Source organism: Protopterus annectens, chromosome 10.part0 (genome assembly GCF_019279795.1).
Source record: "Protopterus annectens isolate FY-2018-M chromosome 10.part0, PAN1.0, whole genome shotgun sequence".
NCBI lineage: Eukaryota > Metazoa > Chordata > Ceratodontiformes > Protopteridae > Protopterus > Protopterus annectens.
In genome coordinates, this window is record NC_056744.1 from 258,944,605 (window position 1) to 258,965,740 (window position 21,136).

A 21,136-nucleotide genomic window follows, 5' to 3' on the forward strand; every position below is an offset into this window, starting at 1 on the left:
TACAGGTTTTTACGCTGGGAAGACTGACAGGCAATTTAAAGAAATAATACTTCAGCATGTCAGACATATTTCATCAGGAAACAACAATAATGCCTTAGCTAAGCATATAAATCAGTTTCCATTACATAGTTTTACTTTTACGGCTTTACAAATTATTGTTTTTGATTTAAAGTGTGGAAATCTTTTTAATATACAGAGAATGGTGAACTGTGATGGATCACAGATTTACAAGTTGATAAGTTGCCATGTTTAAATGGCCAGGTTCTCCTTAAGCCTATTTTAAAAAGACATTAGTTGCAATGTAAAATTTGATTGGTTTAGAGCGTCTTTAAATGGGCTTTCCATTTTTATTGTTTTAGATCCGAAGAAGGTTTTAACCGAAAGTGCTCATCTGTTTTTATTATTTTGATTAAAATGTTTTGTTTTATGCTCCTCCACGTGGTGTCCACACTGCTTTTCTTTTTGACTTCATTGCTTGCAGCATACAGTGCTGGACTTTGGTGACTGTCAGCATTTTTTTAGTTTGATATTTGAAATATGTAAGAGTCACTGCACAAAAGCTACTCTAATTTTTACTGATGCTCCTCAGACTTGACAAAGTTTCTTACCATTTCCATCCTAAGCAACTGACATTGTGATTTAATAGGGACAAGACTGTAATCCCAACAGCTAATCCTCACATTGCAATATGGAGAAGAGTTATGTTTTAAAGAAAACAGAATCACATCAGCATGTCTACCCCATGAGGGGATTCAGGGTTAGAATAAAAGTAATTATTACTCTACCAGCAGGTTTAGATTGTGTAGAAATTCATGCTATATATTTTTTTCAGTTTCTACCCATAGTGGTCCTCTAAATATAATATGAATTGATTTAAAGGATAATAGAATAACAGGTTTGCATCAAATGAAGTTTCTGAAGAATAACATATATGTTACTATGTCTGGCATTACTGACTGAGTGTAATCTCCAGTCATTTACCAGAAAATGAAAAAAAAAAAAAAAAATATATATATATATATATATATATATATATATATATATATATATATATATACACATATATTTATCGATGTACACAGTATATATATATATATATATATATATATATATATATATATATATATATAAAAATGAAGAAATGGGTGAAAAAAATACAAGGAACATCAAGGATAGTTAAGATCTATGTTCTCAAGTCTGTTGTAAAATTTCTTGCGAGTCATTTATAAAAGTAAAACCATCTGTGACCAGTAAGGAATAAATGTTAAACTGCTTTCATTGTAATTAAATATAATTAAATATTGAACTTCTAGTAATGAAAACTATAGTAACCCCTGCTGATGAGTCATCCCCAATCAACATAAAGTAATCATATATCACATTACATATAACTGAATGGTTACAGAAGTGCAATAGTGATTTATTTAGATGTTCTGCCTTATACTGTAATAATTAATGTTATAAATTATCTAAACCACAGCAGTTATTTGAATTGCACCAAGGTCTGTTCTTAAAAGTTTATAAAATCAAAGATGTACACCTCTGTCTCAGTCCCAAAAGGCTTATCAGAGTCAAGTGTTTTAATGATATTAACCAGATTGTTGTCATTGTAGGAGTGCCTTGAACATTAAATATTATTAGTTGAACATTTTAGTGCTATATTTTCAATTAATTTTAAAATGGCTGACCATTAAAATAATATTATCTTTTGGTATATAACCTGTGCCAAGCTTAATAAAAATCTAACCTAGTCACCTACATATATGAAAATAAGATACATGTCAAATACACAAAGTAACTAGGATCCCCTTAAGGATTTAGCATATCACAGTAAACCTGCTTAATGTAACAGGAACAGGACAGCTATGAACTCTTGGACTTTCTCCATGTTGAGTATGTCTGTAAAATAATTTAGAGAAATGGCCTAAACTTCTGTCTTACTCAAAAACATGAAGAACAAATCTAACATTTCTTGTCTAACAACTTCTCAAATATATCAGCTTTCTGGTAATAATTTATGTTACTGCTATCTGATATCACTAGAGCTACATTCCTAAAAGTCTTATCCAAGTATCTTCAAAAAATTACACAGTTTGTCTGAAGAAAAGGTCTCTTATATATGGACCTTTCATAATAAGATTGCATTCCTGGGACTTTTTCTAAAATGTACCTTCTATTATGGACAGTAAAGCAGTCATTCTGTTGTTGCACATTTATAATTAGGTGTATCTGGGACCCTCATTGATTGAGTATAAAAGTAATGCTCCTGCTTTATTGGTTAGCATGTGAGTATCCTATTTCTGATGTCCTGTGAAAGTCTATGAGTACTGATACATTCCTTGCTGCTCTGTTACTATACTTATGCATGTTATACTGTACACATTATGTATTACTCTTACCTATTGGTCAATAAACTGTTACTTTATTGACCAATTGATAATTGCATTGTTTGAGTATCTGCATACATCTATTAATTAATGAAGTTGTAAGAAAAAATTGTCTAGTCTAGTTTGACTAATTAATATTTTTATATGTAATGACCCCTCTCTGTGCCAGTAATCAAGGAGCCTGCATCCTCGCCACTGAAACTAGACAGGGACGTTCACTTGGAATGCAAATGGATACACTCAGTATTTCCAGATGCAGACCTCTCTGCATCAAGCACAATTTCCTTTAAGACCACACAGGGCACACATTCACCCCGGGGTCTGGATTTCTCTATTTCACTCCCTCCAGGTCCTCAATAAGACTCTCACTGGTACAGCTGTAGGGTTAGGTCCTTATCTAAGTGTCCAAGCCAAGTCTTCCAGTACCCTCTCTGTGAATCTAGCTCCAAGTTGCTGACACACACGCATACACTGTGAGATTTTATTTTTCACACGCACACACACACACACACACACACACACACACACACACAAACACACAGACATGCACGCTCGTGCCTGGGAATGGCTGGCACAGATTTACCTGCTGTCCCCCTTCTGCCCAAAGTATAAGGTAGTTATCACTGCCACCAGATACTCCACAATCATCTACTCTAAAGCCCTTAAAGGATGCCCAGTTATACTGTGTAATATTAATATTAATACAAATGGTAGTAGATAACCAAGACAGCTAGACCTTTAGGAGTGGCCCGCACAGTGTCAACAAATACATATAAGCACTCTCAAAGGTTAAATAATTTCTAAAAGGGCCAGCCACAATAAAAGATTTAAATATATTTAATAATAAATGACAAAAGAACATAACACATACTGAATATATAATTACAGTAAACCACAGAGTTCAAATCATAGGAAATACTGAAAATAACTTGATGAATAGACACAGACAAGTAAAAAATAATATCTAAATTAAGCTTTATTATATTTTCTTGACTGAATCTAGGAGAATTACTATTTCCTAATTACTTAACAGAGCAAGGCAGATGATGTGGTAAATGGTATTTCTTGTTGTGATGCCCAACACAGAATACTCAATACTGAGAGATTTCTCTTTGTAATAACTAAAATTTCCAAGATGGCTGGCAGAATGACCTTATCTGTTCACCTGACTCTAGGTTCTCTCACTATTCCTCTTTAAAGCTCGAGACAAGAATTTAGCATAGATGGCTACAATACACATCTAAATGATTGTGGCAGTGCCTGGGGCTTCCCCTCTTTTTACTGAGCTAATGAACAAAAGCTTATTCCAGACCTACTGTCTCCAGTCCTATTCAGCACAGTGGGTTGCCGTGTTTATGGCTTAAGAGCTAAATTAATTTTAAGGATTTCCCAAAACTAACTGGACTTGAGATTAACTGCTTTTCTTCCAGTGTCCTTTGTTACAGTATATACATAAAGTCTGATATGTTTATTCCTTTTTTGTCTAGCAGGAACCACTGCTGATACATTTTTAACACTAGCAACTTTACAAACGTATCTTCATTTTCAAATGCCATACAGTTCTAATACATTTGTAACATAAGCATCCATACGAATCGGTTTGATATTCAAATGTCATACAGTTCTAATACATTTGTAACATAAGCATTTGTGCAAATCAGTTTGATATTCAAATGTTATTGATTTCTAATACATTTGTAACACAAGCATCTTATATAAATTAGTTTGATATTCATAGGTTCATAGGTAGGTACCAGGCTATCTGCCTGAAGGCATTTATAAGCCTAGCTGGAATATGTTGGCTTTCACCACCCCCTTAAGTTAGTTCCCTATGCCTCTGTCCAGAAGAGCCATTGAAGTGATCCCTGGGGTAAACATTCTGCTTCCCATCCACTCATCAAGGTTTCTCTTGAAGAGGGTTAGTGAGGAGCTCTGCATAATGTAGATTGGAATCTTGTTCCAGAGCATAGGAAGTCTCTGGGACAAGAATCTATCCCTCCACAACATCCTATGTATTGTTGTGGTGAGGTTTAGGTCCCTGGAGCGTGTCGCTCAAGGAGATATGGTTTTCTTTAGGTGGAGCATGTCCATCAATTCTGGGTTGGACATTGCCTTGTATGTCAGGCAGAGATCACCTCTGAGTAGGCAGTATGCAACTGAACACAGCTGGAGTTTCTTTAGTTGAGCTGTATAGGGCATCTGCTTGAGGCAAGTGATCCTCTTGGTGAGGTGCTTCTGTGGTCTTTCCAGTTGTTGCAGGTGTCTTGAAAGGTACATCCCAAATGGGGCATTGTACTCTATGATGGATCTGATGAGTGATGCATAGGGGGGCCCAATGACCTCTTTTGATCTGGATGCAAACCCTTTTGTGATTAGATGGGCCACATAGAAGGATTTTCTAACCACTTTGGCAATGTGATTATCAAAGGAGAGGTTACTATCTACTTGGGTCCCCAGATCCCTTATTATGTCTTCTGTATTTAGGGGGCTATCACCTATGTGGTAGTTTGTGGGTACTTTGTTTTTCCCAAAGGGGATGATTATGCGCGTTTTGGCATTTAGCTTGAGGCCATGGTTTTAACATCAGGTATCTGTCTCAGTGAGACCCTTTTGCAGGATGTCTGTGTCAGCCAGAGAGTCAATAATAGCCCCTAGTTGGCAGTTGTCTGTGAACTTGGTAAGCCATTATCCTCCTGTGCTTGCATGTACCTCTGAGAAGTATATGCTGAACAGGAGGGGTCCTAGGACTGAGCCCTGGGGAATGCCACTTGTAACCAGTTTAGAATCAGACCTAGCTCCCGCAACTCTTACCATGTGGGTTCTGTCCGTGATCCAGTTGGCAACCCATCTCATGATGTAGGGGTTTATGTTTAGGCTGGTGAGCTTGTCTATAATACCTGAGTGAGGAATGGTGTCAAAGGCCTTTGCGAGGTTTAGGTAAGCTGTGTGGACCACCTTTCCCTCATCTATAGCCCTGGTAACTGTCTCAAAGATGTCCACCAGGTTTAGGAGGCATGATCTGCCCTTAACAAAGCCAAACTGGGTAGGATCCAGTGTTTGGAGGTTTTCAATGTCTCTGTTAATGAGATCCATGATGATGCACTCCATAGCTTTGCAGACCAAGCTAGTCAGGCTTATAGGGCGATAGTTCCCAGGGTCCGTGGTGGCTCCACCATTGTGGAGTGGAATAACTGTTGCTGTGCGCCACTCTGTGGGCACATAGTCTGTGGAGAGGCTGAGTTTAAACAGTGTGTTTAGATGAGGGGTTAGTTCATCTTTGAGCTTGTGTAGGATGAAGCCTGGGACACCATCTGGTCCCACTGATGCTGTGTTTTTGGCTTTGGAAAGGGCTATTTTAACCTGAGTGTCTGTGATTTCAGGGGCACTACATTCTTCTGGTATCATTATGGGCTCTTTTGGGGGTGAGAGGGGGGTGAAGTTTGCACTGAACCTGTCTGCCAGGATGTTGGCTATATTGGTCTGTTCAGTGTATTTTGTGCCATTCTGCACTAACTCCGAGCAGATCTGAGAATTGTCACTTAGATTCTTGACATAGCTAAAGAATGCCTTGTGGTTATCTTTGGAGTCCATGGCAATTTTCCTTTTGAAGCTAGCCTTGGATGATTTTATGAGGGAATGTAGTTTTTTGCTGATACTGATCAGGGATGTCTTCCCTTCTTGGGATTTTACTCTTTTCTGTACTAGCTTCCTCCTTCTGTTGTATAGCTTGTTTATGACAGGGGTCCACCAGACTGGTTTCCTTTTTTTGGAGGAGTGAGTCTTAGTTTTGTTTGGGATAGCACAATCCATGCATTCTTATAGGTGCCCATAGAGTGCATTAGTAAAGGATTTTGCAGCTTGGACCACGTTATTCTTTAGCATGGGAGCTTTGAAACTTCCCACCTCTGTCTTAAATAACGTAAAGTTTGCTTTTGAAAAGTTTTTCATGGTGGTTTCTTTGACCGGGGGAGGTGGCGGAATGTGGTTATCCAGAGTGATTAGTTTATGGTCAGATCTAAACAGTGAGGGGTTGACCTCCGGTGTGGAACACCGGTCACCCATGTTGGTGATGACCAGGTCCAATATGTTGTCACCTCTGGTGGGGGTGTTGACCAGTTGATCTAGGAAATGTTGGGCAAGGGAGTTTGTACTTGAGTAGTTCTCCCAGTTAATGTTTGCGTAATTGAAATCACCCAATATCAGGGTGTTTGGTAGGACCTTTATGTTTCCCAGTGTTTCCAGGAATGCAGACTGGGGGTCCTGGGACATAGTGGGTGATCTGTAGCAAGCTATAATTTGAATAGCAGTTTTGCCCATTGTTAGTTGCACGTGGATGATCTCTGAAGCATTGTGCTGTGCCACTAACCTGGAGGTTTGGGTCTCCTTGATGAATATGAATACTCTCCCGCCTTTTGCATTTTGGTCCAGGTTTTGTGGCCGAAATGTATGGTATGACTTGTAGCCTGGTAGTGCTGGGATGCTCTCTGGAGCCTTAAACCAGGTTTCTGTTACTGCACATATATCGATTTTCTCCATACTGAGGAGTGCCTCGAGTGCATGCATTTTGAGGTTTAGACTTCAGGCATTGAGTAGCATTACCCTCAGTTTTTTGTTACTTGTGTTATTTATGGCGCTGTGTTTGTCTTTTGAACCTTGCCTAGAAAAGGAACTATGGGAGTGGCAAGAGCCTTGGCCAGTATTCAAAAGCCTAAGGGTGACAGGTGCAAGCTCTAGCGAAGCAGCGTGGCTTGTCGAGCATGTCATCCCAGGCTGAAAGACACTGGATCCCCTTTGAATGATACCAGAAGCTTAGCCAATTGTTGAAATTAATAATTTTTTTTCTCTATACCATGGTATCATTCTTGGTGAGGGCAGGATGCTACTCAGGGTCAGGGTCATATTAGCCTGGGCTATGAAATCAAAGAGCTCCTCCATGTCTCTTTTCATGTAGTCCAGGGAGGTACAGCTCAGGTCATTCACACCAACATGGACAATGACAGAGTCATATTTGTACTTGTTCTGGAGTGACCTGGGTGCTTGTGTTATGTGGTGGATCCTGGCACCTGACAGGCAGCAAACAGTAACCTTCTCCTTGTTCAGCCTAGTGAGTGGGACATCAGTGTGCCTGACTATAGAGTTACCTATTACTACTGTGTTGGGTATGTTATTTTGCCTTAAGTCTGTGATTGTGTGGCACACTGGTTTTGTGAAGTATGTGTTTCTTGGTTTGTGTTGGGGGGGTGGAGCTTAATTGGATGTCTGCTTTGGAGGTCTCTGTTGCTTTTGCAGATTTTTATTTAGAGCCTCCGAGTATGTTTTCCTGTATTTATGTGTGTTTTTTGCCAGTGCTGGTTTCATAGGTCAAAGTGAGACTAGTGGTGTGATGCAAGTAATTCCATTCTCTTCTTGACTGCCTGGTCCAGTCTTGGGTTGAGAGAGCTTAGCCTCCAGTTTGGCTGTATTAGTGTTTGGTGGAAGGAGGAGAGGGTTGTCTGTGTACATGAGGCAATTGTAACATTGCCTCAGAATGCCCAGATTCACCAGTTGGACCAGACAGTACACCTGCAACTGCCCTTTGGACATGACTGGATAGGTACAGTGAATTTTTTTACTGATTGGCTGGTAAGGTCAAATAGACAGCCTTGTCCTTCTCTACAGTATAGGGGAGGGTCTAGTGCTAAGGTTTATTAGTGCTTGCTATGAGTTTTGAGCAAGTGCTGGTATGAGAAGTGAATAGTTTGAGTGCTTAAGTTGAAAGTTTGTCTAGTTCCAAGGGAAAAATTGATTAGTCTTTGTGGAGCCAGGAATAGTTATACCCTAGCTAACCGGCACTGCCCAGTGTGCAAAACTGCGCAAATGCGGGTTTTATAGCAGGCAAATGAAAGAGATAGAAATTACCCCAAAATGGCCAATAAACTACTAATTTCTAGGCTGAAACCAGTCCTCCAGGGACAGATAGGCTGCTCAAAGCTCCCTCTCTCACAGTGAACAGAGAAACTTCCTTCTATGGTATGGGCAAACACAGAAACTTGTAACGCAGCCCTGAATTAAGTACTAACCTGAAAACTGGACTATTCTATCTTAGAAAGGTGGGAAAACAAGTATATGTTTTATTTTTTTGTTTTTTTTTCCAGAAAATAAAGCAGATACAATCAAAAAACCCTTTAAATGCACAGAAATGGCTATCACACTTGAGTGTGTAGCCTACAAAAGTTAAACAGGTTATTTAAACCCAAAAACGACTCTGTTAAAGTGCAGGCAGTAAAATAAGTACAATATGTAGCTGAAACACGCTTTTTAAATCACAGAAACTCTAAAATCAGCGTTTTAGGTGGATTTAGCTAAAGGCAGCAAGAAAATGCATAAAAATGATAATTAATTACTCCAAAGTCTCTCTTTTGTCTCTCTGCTGCTGTAGAACTCTGTAGGGCACAGGCAGGAACTTGCTGAGCTGTATACTAGCACAAAAACCTTGCAAATGTGGGTTTTATAGGACATATCATTCTTTACCAAAACTCTAGCTAGCTATGCTGGCACTAACCCATATCTAGGATTATCACCTGTCCCACTTTGCGAGGGACAGTCCCTCTTTGGGCAGTTGTGTCCTGCAAAAAAATTGAAAAAATGGCAAATGTCCTGAGATTTTAGGAGAAAAATATTTCCTATATTTTATGTAATAGATGCATAAAACAGTTATTCTGTATCTGAAACACCTAAATGTTATAAAAAAATACAATAAGCAACTAAAATGCTACAAGAATAAGCTTTCATTCAGGCAAAAAAGTGAAGTTCTGTCCTTTGTACTGGCCGTAGGTATGTTTTGCTCTGTAAAATCTGACATTTGTACCAAAAATGTCCCACTTTGGGCATTTGAAAAGGTGGCAACCCTGCCCATATCATCACAGCATACACATAGGTAACTCTATATTCAATTACATTTTTGGCAGTCTGACCAGTACCCTACTTGAAACTTGGTCTTCTGTATTTATATCAGTTTCAGCCAGTACATCAGATAGTAAGTATGCCAGTTACATCTGTAATTAGTTGCTAGTAGTCAGTCAGATTGTCACACAGTATGTTTTAAACCACGAACAGTAGTTCATTAAACATAAAAGTAATTCCTTTTCTCTGTTCACTTTTCTTGGTCACAAGTTTCTAGGGATTCATTTCTAACTGTTAATGCCTCATTTCTAGGTTCACTGGAGTGACTATTCACTAGTTCCTATTTTGGTTGCCTCTCACTCATTTTTGTTTTAACGAATATACAAGAAGGCCTAACAACTAAGCAGCATGGAATTAATGAGATTATTTAGGGGTATAATGACCATGTTTTATTATTAGTAAAATGTTGCTGTGCATAATGGACTAGATGCCTGAATCACAAGAGGAAACACTTTAATCTCATGCGAAACCCAGACACAGCCATTCATATACATTACCAGTAAGACAAGTATGTAAAATAACTTCATGCCATGCAGCTATTTTGGTAACACTGATTAATAAGCACATCTTAAACAGCATAATCAGAAAAATTACTTCTGTTTCACCACAGTATATTATTTGTAATTGCAAGCAATGACTGAGACACTCTGGATTTGTGGTGGCATGAAGCCTAAATGGTTACGATTCTTCTATTATAAATCTTGCAATCATGCAGTGTCTACAGATGTTTACTGCACCACATGTCCACATTTGTCTTAATAAAAAATAAATAAATAAACTAAAGGTTGAGAGCATGCATAGCCAACTACAATTAAGCAGTTACTAGTCTCAGCTGGAATCAGCACCCCTTCCCTAGAAGCATCACAGAAAGTAAACACTCTGAACCAGTGAGAAGTTTTTGGAAACTAATCCAGAGAATGATAACATCAAGTGCAGGATCCAGGGACAATAATAACCTGCAATTCCAAGAACAATCTTCTGCAGCTTATCCAACCACCATGTAAATCCTGAATCAGTTATACTGCCTTTTTCACTGACAAATGTGTAGGTATTTGAAGTTGAGGCCTACACTATGTATGAATAAACTTACCAAAGTGAATGTTGATCTCAGAGCCATCACCTTAATTAATACTGTCATTAAGTGGTTAACAGCTAGCGCTCTCAATTTTGATGGTGGGAAGATCAAAAGGTTACAGGTTCTACACCTAGAGCAGATTGAATTTCTTTCTAATATTCATGCTATAGTGTAAGAGGGGGAGGAGGTGCTACTGTAACTGTGAGGTGTCATCTTTAACATGAGATGACTTGTTAAATTGAAGTCCCCTTTGCATAGATTAGTGGCAGCTTACATGGATAAAGAACATCCAATAGAACATAAAGAAAAGAGTAGGTGAGATTTTACTGGATCCTAGTATTCCACCCTAATAAAATCTCACACTCAGGCACCCTACCAGTCAGCCAGCTTTCATCCATAGAGCAACCCACTCCTCCCCACACCTACACCAATATATTCATACTCGTAACCTTACAAACTTTAACCCTACAGCTTTCTCCAATACCCTCAAACTAACAAACTGGGAAAATCTAAAAACTCTTCCCCTAGATAAAGCCGTAGAATTCTTCAACACCACCTTCTTAGATACCCTGAACTCCCAAGCCCCACCTAGAACAAAACAAATAAAACCTAACTCTGCCCCATGGCTAACTAAAGATACAAAAACACTTATGCAACAAAGGGACAAAACCTGGAAACTCTACCACCACAATAAGCACCCTGACACCCTTCTAAAATATAAGCAACTCCGTAACCTAGCCAAAAACAGATTATAAAAGACAAAACATCTTACTATACTAAACTCCAGTCAAATCATTCCAAAAACTCCAAACAGTTCTGGAACTCCATCAACTCTCTTCTGAACCCAGGCACCAAAAACAATCCTTGTCCTGATACCAGTAAAACAGACACAGAAATAGCCACCCTATTCAATTCTTTCTTTACCAACTGTATAGCAGAACTCACCAGGACCTTCCCTAATCACATCTCCTCCTCTCCCCTCAAACCCACTTCCCCTACATCAACCCAACCTTCCATCCCCAATACTCATCCCACATTTCATCTCAAACCCATCCCCACCTCTTACATACAGAAACTTCTCTCTAAACTTAAGCCATGCTCCAACACCCCTGATGATATCCCCTCACTCTTTTTAAAACTGGCAGCAGATGGCATCACCACCCCCATTAGCATTGTCATTAATAGGTCCATACTAGAATCTTATGTCCCCAAACTGTGGCATGCAGCCTTTATCCTACCCCTCCACAAATGAGGCAAAAATAATAACATCTCAAACTTCTGACCAATAGCCATTCTCTCCCCTATCTCAAAACTTCTTGAAAAATGCATCCACCTCCAGCTCATGTCTTACCTTACCAATAATCAACTCCTTACCCTGACACAACATGGGTTCTGTCCTGGCCATAATACTATAATTGCTCTTCTCTCTTTCCTAGACATAGTAAACCATGCCCGTGACTCTGGAAAAATCGTATCCACAGTCCTTCTAGATCTCTCCAAGGTGTTTGACACTGTCTCACATACCCATCTCCTGAATCACCTTTCTAACCTTAATCTCTCTCAGAATACCCTAACCTGGTTCAACAGCTGCCTCCCTGACAGATCTCAGGCTGTGAAATGGCAAACTGGCACCTCGGCCTTCCTGCCTAACCTAAACGGGGTACCCTAGGGATCCATACTCGGTCCAATGCTCTTTAATGTATTAATTAATGATTTCCATGGTGTCCTTCCTAACACTAAAATAGTACAATATGCAGACAACTCAACTTTAGTCTGCTCTGCTTCTAATCTCTTAGAGCTCCAAACAAAAGCTCAAACTGCCTTCTCAACTACTGAGAACTGGCTGCTTCAAAACCACCTCTCCCTAAATGCCAATAAATCCAAAATTCTACTTTTCTCTCTCTCAAAAACCCTGCCCCTGGACAAACACTCTTTCAATATCATCAGCCATGCCAACTCCACCATAGAAGTTGTTCCTTTTGTTAAACTTCTTGGGGTTACTATTGATGAATACCTGAAATTCGATACACACGTTCAGCTAAATATTAAGAAAACACATCAGAAACTAGGCATGATATATAAAAACTCCCAATTTCTCTCCCCATCTACAAGACAAACACTCGCAACTACCTAAGTACTACCATCACTACTGTACGGTGCACCCCTACTAACCAACCTATCCTCTACCATCTCTTCAAAACTGGAAATCTGTTACAACAAACTCTCAAAATTTGCAGCTACATCTAACTACTCTTCCCACCACTGTACTTCACTCCAACTGCTAAAGTGGCTAGAACTACCCAACCACCTTGACTACCTCCAACTCACTACAACTCACAAATTAATCTTTAAACCAACAATATGCCCAGCTCTGACAAACATCTTACCATCTTACACCCCTCCCAGAACTTTACAATCTGCCCACCAAAATCTACTTTCTATACACAAACCAAATCGTCCCACTGGTCAGCTTCTCCTATCCTTTTCCTTGGGCAAAAAATGGAACTCTCTCCCTCCCTCTCTAAGAATTTCTGAAAACTTTGAACACTTTAAAATCCAGCTCCATTCCTACCTCTCCCATAACTGGACATGTAATTGCACTCTGACCACCTAACCTGCTGAAGGCTCTTCTACATGTACTTTTACATCCACCTCTACTCCATGCTGTTTCCCTACACAGCTCCCTCTCTCTGAATGTAACATAATATATTACCAATACCTTTGAATGTATATACTGTAAATATTGTACATACTTTTCTATCTCTCTTCTCTCTCCCCCTTCTGTGACTGATTCTCATTACTGCCTACATATAAGATAATCAACACTGCCATGTATACACTCCTCTTTCTCTGTTGTACATCTACCTCTCTCCGAAAACTCCAGTATCATGAATGTATTTAAAGCAAATAGTGTACTTTCCAACTTTATTTCTCCTCTACTCTACTGCAAATTGTGCTTACTGCAATCCTTCAAATATGACTTTTTATAACTACTCACACATGATTTACAATTGTTACTTTTTAAAACTATGCACACATTATCTACTGCCTCTGTCCATCTTAAATGCTGTACTAATGGTTTCCCTAATCTACGATGTAAATGTGTGTAATGCATGTTCTTCTATTTTGCAATTGTACTTTTCTAAATGTCATGATATAATACTACTTTTTGTATTACTTTTATGTAATATGGAGCTTTTCTCCCCGGGCCTCCACTGAAAACGGGCACCTTGAGCCCAGTGGACTTCCCAGGTTACCAAACTGGAAATAAATAAATAAATAAATAAATTACAGTAACTACATATATTGGTAGTACATATAAAGCATATAATTTAATGCCTTCAAATGGCAGTGAAATACAAAAAATAAATCTAGCAGTCAGAAAAAAATAAAATCTATCTCTAATTTGTCTTAAAGTTGTGTTTGCAAAGTGTCATTAATCATGTTATATTATTCCATTAGTCATATGTAATACATGTGCACTCTTCTCAACTATGCATTCCAGAGAACTACACATCCTGTTCTTTTTGCTACAGAAAAGTAGTCCAAAATTCCCTCAAATAGTCAGAAAAACATAAATGTCAACAGTTGTATATATTCTCATAGGTTCATAGGTAGGTATTAGACTATCTTCCCAATGGCATTTATAAGCCTAGCCAGAGTGTGTCGGCTTTCATTTATTATCCATTAATTAATTAACTAATCCTCTGTCAAGCAGAGCTAATGAAGTGATCCCAGGGGTATATTTTCTGTTACCCATCCACTCATCAAGGTTTCTCTTGAAGAGTGTTAGTGAGGGGCTCTGCCTGATGTAATTTGGAATTTTGTTCCAAAGCATGGGGAGTCTCTGTGACAGGAATCTATCCTTCCAGCATGTTCTATTTATTGTTGTGATGAAGTTTAGCTCACTAGAGCGTGTGGCTCGCAGTGACTTGGATTTCTTTAGGTTGTGCATGTCCATCAGTTCTGAGTTGGACATGGCTTTGTAAGTCAGGCAGAGATCACCTCTGAGTAAGCGATAGACCACTGAGTACAGCCGGAGTTTTTTTCAATTGGGCTGCATAGGACATATGTTTGAGACCAGTAATCCTCTTGGTGAGGCACTTTTGTGGTCTTTCCAGCTGTTGGAAGTGCCTTGTGATGCACATCCCAAATGGGGCATTGTACTCTATGATGGGTCTAATGAGTGATGAGTAGAGGGGCACTATAACCTCTTTATTTCTATATGTGAACCATTTAGTAATTAGATGGGCCATATAGAAGGATTTCCTAACTACTTTGGCAATATGATTGTCAAAGGAGAGATTACTATCTACCTGGGTCCCCAGATCTCTTATTACCTCTTTTGTATTAAGGGGGCTGCCTCCTATGTGGTAATTTGTGGGTGTTTTGTTTTGCCTCAATGGGATGACTATCCATTTTTTGGCATTTAGCTTGAGGCCATGACTTTGCCACCAGGTGCCTGTCTCAGTAAGGCTCTTTTGGAGGATTTCCGTGTCAGCCGGAGAGTCAATTATGGCTCCCAGTTTGCAGTCATTGGCAAACTTGGTTATCCATAGTCCTGCTGTGTTTGCCTGTATGTCTGAGAAGTATATGCTGAACAGTAGGGGTCCCAGGACCAAGCCTTGTGGGACACCACTTGTGACTGGTTTAGAGTCGGACCTGGAGCCCGCTATTCTTACCGTGTGAGTTCTGTCTGTAAGCCAGTTAGCAACCCATCTTGTGATGTAGGGGTTCATGTTCAGGCTGGTTAGTTTTTCTGTAATACCCGAGTGGGGAATGATGTCGAAAGCCTTGGAGAGGTCAAGGTAGGCTGTGTAAACCACCTTTCCCTTGTCTATGGCCTTGGTGACTGTCTCAAAGTAGTCAACCAGGTTTAGTAGGCATGATCTGCCCTTAACAAAGTCGAACTGGGTCGAGTCAAGTGTTTGGAGGTTCCCAATGTCTTTGTTAATGAGTTCCATGATGATGCACTCCATAGCCTTGTAGACCAGGCTAGTCAGGCTTATGGGGCGATAGTTACCAGCGTCAGTTGTGGACCCTCCTTTGTGGAGAGGAATAACCATTGCTGTGTGCCATTCTATGAGCACTTAGCCTGTGGAGAGGCTGAGGATGAACAGCATGTTTAGGTGGGGGGTTAGTTCGTTCTGTAGTCCGTGCAAGATGCAGCCTGGGACAGCATCTGGTCCCATTGACGCTGTGTTTTTGGCTTTTGAAAAGGCTGTTTTCACCTGTGCGTCTGTGATTTTTGGGACACTACAATTTTCCAGTATTGTTACGGGCCCTTTTGGAGGTGAGAGGGGGGTGAAGTTTGCACTGAATCTATCTGCCAGAATGTTGACAGTATCAGTAGGTTCAGTATATTTTGTGCAATTTTGCACTAGTTCAGTGCATATCTGCGAGTTGCCACTTAGATTCTTAACATAGCTAAAGAAGGCTTTGTGATTATCTTTTGAATCCTTGGCTATTTTTCTTTCGAAGTTAGCCTTGGATGATTTCATGAGGAACCTCAGTTTCTTACTGATACTGATCAGGGATGTCTTTCCTTCTTGGGATTTGCTTTTTTTCTGAACTAGTTTCCTCCTTTTATTGTATAGCCTGTTTATTGCAGGGGTCCACCAAACTGGTTTCCTTCTCTTAGAGGAGTGAGTCTTGGTTTTTGTAGGGATGGCATGATCCATGCATCCTTGTAGGTGCTCATAGAGTGCATTTGTGAAGGTTTCTGCATCTTGGGCAGCATTATCCTTTAGCGTGGGGGCTGTGAAACTTACCACCTCTGTCTTAAATAAGGTGAAGTTTGCTTTAGAAAAGTTTTTTACTGTGGTTTCCTTAGTTGGGGGTGGTGGTGGGGTGTGGACATCCAGAGTGATTAGTTTATAGTCTAACCAGTGATGGGTTGACCTCCGATGTGGAACACCAGTCGCCCACCAGGTCCAATATGATTTCACCTCTGGTAGGGGAGTCTACCAGCTGATCCAGGGCGTTTAAGTTGATGAATTACAGGAAGCGTTGGGTCTGGAAATTTGTACTCGAGTAGTTTTCCCAGTGAATGGTAGGGTAATTGAAATTGCCCAATATCAGGGTGTTTGGTAGGACCTTTATGTTTTCCAGTGTCTCCAGAAAGGTGGAGTGGTGGTCCTGGGTCATGGAGGGTGATCTGTAGCAAGCCACAATTTGCAATGAAGATTTGCCCGATGTTAGTTGCACATGCTGCGCCACTAACCTGGAGGTGTAGGCATCCTTGATGAATATGGATGCACGCCCCCCTGTTGTGTTTCGGTCCATGTTCTGTGGCCGAAACGTGTGGTATGAGTTGTAGCCCAGTAGTGCTGAGGTGCTCTCTGGAGCCTTGAACCAGGTTTCAGTTACTGCACAGATGTCGACGTTTTCCATACTGAGGAGTGCTTGCATTTTGAGATTTAAACTCCTGACAGTGAGTAGCATAACCCTCAGTTTTTTGTTAATTGTGCTGTTTACAGAGGTGGATTTGACTTTTGAGCCTTGCCTAAAAAATGGGGGCAACAAGAGCCTTGGCCAGTATTCGAAAGCCTTGGAGTGACAGGTGCAAGCTGTCACTTGTGAAGCAATGGGGCTTGTTGAGCATGTTGTCCGAGTCTGACAGACACTGGATCCCCTTTGAATGACACCAGAAGCTTAGCCAGTTGTTGAAATTGATCATTTTTTCTTTATACTGAGGTATCATTCTTGGTGAGGGCAGGATGTTACTCAGGGTCAGGGTCATACCAGTCTGGGCTACATGATCAGAGAGCTCTTCCGTGTCTCTTTTCATGTAGTCTCAGATGTAGAAATGTCAGGAGTTGTAACATATTTTATTAGAAGTGTGAAACAAATTTTTTTTAAGTAATGATGCAGCTGTATCACCCCTTCCATCTATGTGTGCTCATAAGCTTGGTTACAAAAAGAAAAGAAAAACACATCTGCTTTGATTTGAAAATGCTACACTCTAAGTGCTAACCAGGGCTATTGTTCTTTTCTGTTTAGTTTCGACTGCTGTATGGATTTGGAGAACCTCTTGCTTGTGGATAAACCTCCACCAGGAATACTCTACTTTCCCCATTTATTTTAGATTATGGACTTGATGATCTGTCATCAAAAATGTCGGAATTAATGCATTTTACAGGGACTACATAGAAATGAAAAAGTTCAAATGCTGATAATTTTTCTATGTGTAAAGAGTTTTTGTAAAGACTTATTATTTATTCTGTTATAAAGGATTATGGTTGGTGATTTATTTATTAGAATATGAGTAACTACACAACATATTTTAGCATCCTGCATTTATTCCCCCTCACCAAAAATGTATAAAAGACCTCAGTTTCATGAAAACAGGAAATCTAAAAGCCATTCTGTCTACATAGTGTTTTGAGTTGTAGCCTATGATTGCTCTACTATACAGGCCTATTATGGTTTGTGGTTGCCCATGGACTGAATGGCTGTGGTGTGCCCACCCAACATCAAAAATTCACCCAACCCTTTACTCACATGAGGACAGGAGACCTGGATAGTGTTTAGAGTTCTACTCATGATTTCTCTGTTACGCAGCCTTATTCCAGGCCATTATTGCAGAAGGAGTCACTGATTGATGAGTGTCCCTCCCCCATATCAGGCAGATTTCAAAGCCTTTACAGTGAATGTGACATCTCTAGATAGACAATTTCTGTAAGTTCCAAACCTTCTAAATAGTTTTGCTGAAAATCTGCATTCACTGAAACTGGTGTTGCCCTTTGTGTATATAAAAGATAGGGATATTTGGGTTTTCTCCCATATGAGGACTGCAGAAGGGCACACTTGCTGTCATTTAAGTTTGCTAAGTGTGGTTTTCTGTAAAACTGTTGTGGAGGTTTGTGACTCACAGAAATTACCTTTGACAAGAGAACATGAATCTGCCTTCACACTATTGAGGACAGGAATCCTGCAAGCAAACAGGCCTGTTTCATGTTTTAGGCTTCAAGCATGTGATTCCTCTGACAGACAGCTCTAGTCTTAGTTGTGAGTACACAAAAGATTAATGGTTGTTGTGTGCCTATGAATATTCAAAGAGCATATCCAAGCCTTTCTAGCAGTGAGGACAAGACAAGACTCCTGCAGGCTATCCCAATTATATATTGTTTAGGTATAAGTAAAGGGGATGATGTTCTCTCTTCGCATATTGTTTTCTCAGTGCCTTATCCCTGGCCATCCCTTTCATGTACTTAGCTAACTAGTATGCCTGTGAGTATTTGCAGATGCTTATTGTATTGAAGAAATGGAACACTTTGTTTGCAAATGAAGGTATCTGTCTACTTTTTTGTTTTCAGTACTGGGTTTTAAAGTGCTACGGGGGAGTGCATTATGTGCATGGGCTCATTGTTGCTCTGAATGGTGCTTTCCCAGTTCCAGCAATATTTAATTTCCTTACTGATATAATAATGCTTTACATATATGTACACAACAGTTCAAGGGAAGATTGTCATTAGCTAAGAAAAGACATTACCTCCACCGATATGTAGCTGCCTGTGTGTATATCAGGACTGCCACACATCTTTGGCTGGTGATTCTATGATTTGATTGGCTAATGTCACACATCTTGGTCTAGTAAACCTGTACTTTGACTGGCTACTGTTACATTTCTTTGGCATGTTAATCTGTCCATTGATCAGTCCTTCTCATTTCTTGGCTACTATTGGAGTGGTAGCATTTATCTGCTAGGTATGACACCCACTTCTCTATGTAAATTGCACACAGATCTTACTGATCATTATTTAATATTCTCCATGGGAACATTAGTCGTTGGATCATTCTCCATTAATCCCTATGGACTCTGGAGGGTAGTGTTGCTTCTTCCATTTGCATTTGACAGTTCATGAAGTAGTCAGGCAAGTATATAATGTTGTCTTATAATATTATGTATAATATAACATTCCTGCAAAGTTACCTGCATGCTATACTCAACAATTTTTGGCAGACCTCTGTGTCTCTGACTGCTGTTACTAAGAGGTTACTTAGGCTTTGCTGCAAATATTGCATCTTACTGACTTCCTCTAGATTTCAACAATTATGTGTAAAGCTGTCTAACTGTCTGACTGCCTATATCTTCTGTTTATATGCTTTTTCTGATTTTTATCAACCGTTGACTGTATATTTCTGCGTAAGGCATCTGATATCAGGACTGAATTTTTTTCAATATAGCTTACTGTATCTGCATATGCTGGTAATATGGAAGGGCTTAGAATATCTGTGATCTGATGCTGCATCTCTGATTTTGTATTGATTCCACTCACCCCCTTCCATTTTGTTTTCTAATTTTATCATCTGCTTTTCCTAATCTCTACGTTGCTAACTTGTTATTCCACTGCTGGACAGCCAATTTTCAGGCAGTGAGTGCACAAGGGAAAGGGTACTCTGTGCCCACCATCAAAAAAAGATGTACCTAAGCCTTCACACCTGTAATGAAAGTTAACCTCCCATCTCACCCATCCATAGTGTTTATGTACCACTAAATGGAAAGATATTTCTTGCTTAACAAAACTTTATGTTATGCAGTTAAACATGCAGACAGGTACTGCCCTTTTATTTAGGAGTTGTGCTGTGGTTTAGAAGCCACTCAAATTAGGCATCCTTGTTTTTTTTAGTTCATTATCCATGGCTACCTCCTTCATGTATCTAGCAGTCTGGTGTGCCTGTGATCATTTATACCCTCTTATTTAATTCAGAGACTGGAATAGTGTATTTTGAAGGGTTGTATTTCCATTTGTCCAGTACTAAACATAAAGTCTTAAACAGTATGGGGTTGCGTATTGCTGCATTTATTAGCTAAGCAACACACTATATATTGTTTTCTCAACCCCAGCAATATTTACATTTTCCGTACAATACCTAAAGACATGACTCATGGACAAGTTGCAGTTACCTTGTGAATGGGCTTACTTCCACTGACTACTCCCAAAGAACTCGACTGATAAAAGCAACAACAAATGTAACTAGAAACGATGAGAGCCAGCTGCAATAATTCAAAAGGACTGTTTAATGTAAGCGCTTTCGGCTCGGTCGCTACCAAGCCTTCATCAGACAAAACAGTACACTCAAGTCAATTAAGATTTATATAATTGACTTAATTAAAACTTAATTAATTCTTAAAGTAGTAATACTAAGAAACATAAATAATAATGCAACATTAATTTAAACATTAAAATGCATATTCAATCTACCGCTCAAGAAAGCCAAGGTTAATAATATGTAAAAAATAAGAAAAAATATATAAGAAAAATATATAAGTAAATATATGTATGCCTCATTTCTATAAATATATAAAAAACATTGTTAAATGCCAACTTACAACCTAATATTTTAAAATAATCATGTTATTTTCAAACCTAACAAGTATTACCAAAATGATAAATTGTACCATTGTCAGGTTAATGGAAAATGCTGAAGTCGACCCATGTTGTCTATCGATATATGATAAAAATCATATATAATAAAAATACAGTATTAGATGTTTAATTTATCTATTCAGTGATAACAGTTTTAAAACACATTTAATGGACAAGGTTTCATTTAAACCTGGGAGTGAATGGGCATTTGTAATAATCTGCCATTTCAACTCATCTAATTCAAGCTTTAACTGCCAGGGGCCTCCTCTAATGTCGATGGATCTCTGTTGCAAAATAATAAACTTGAACGAATGGGCAGGGTTTTGGGCAATATGTTTTGCATGCGCATTGTTAGAATC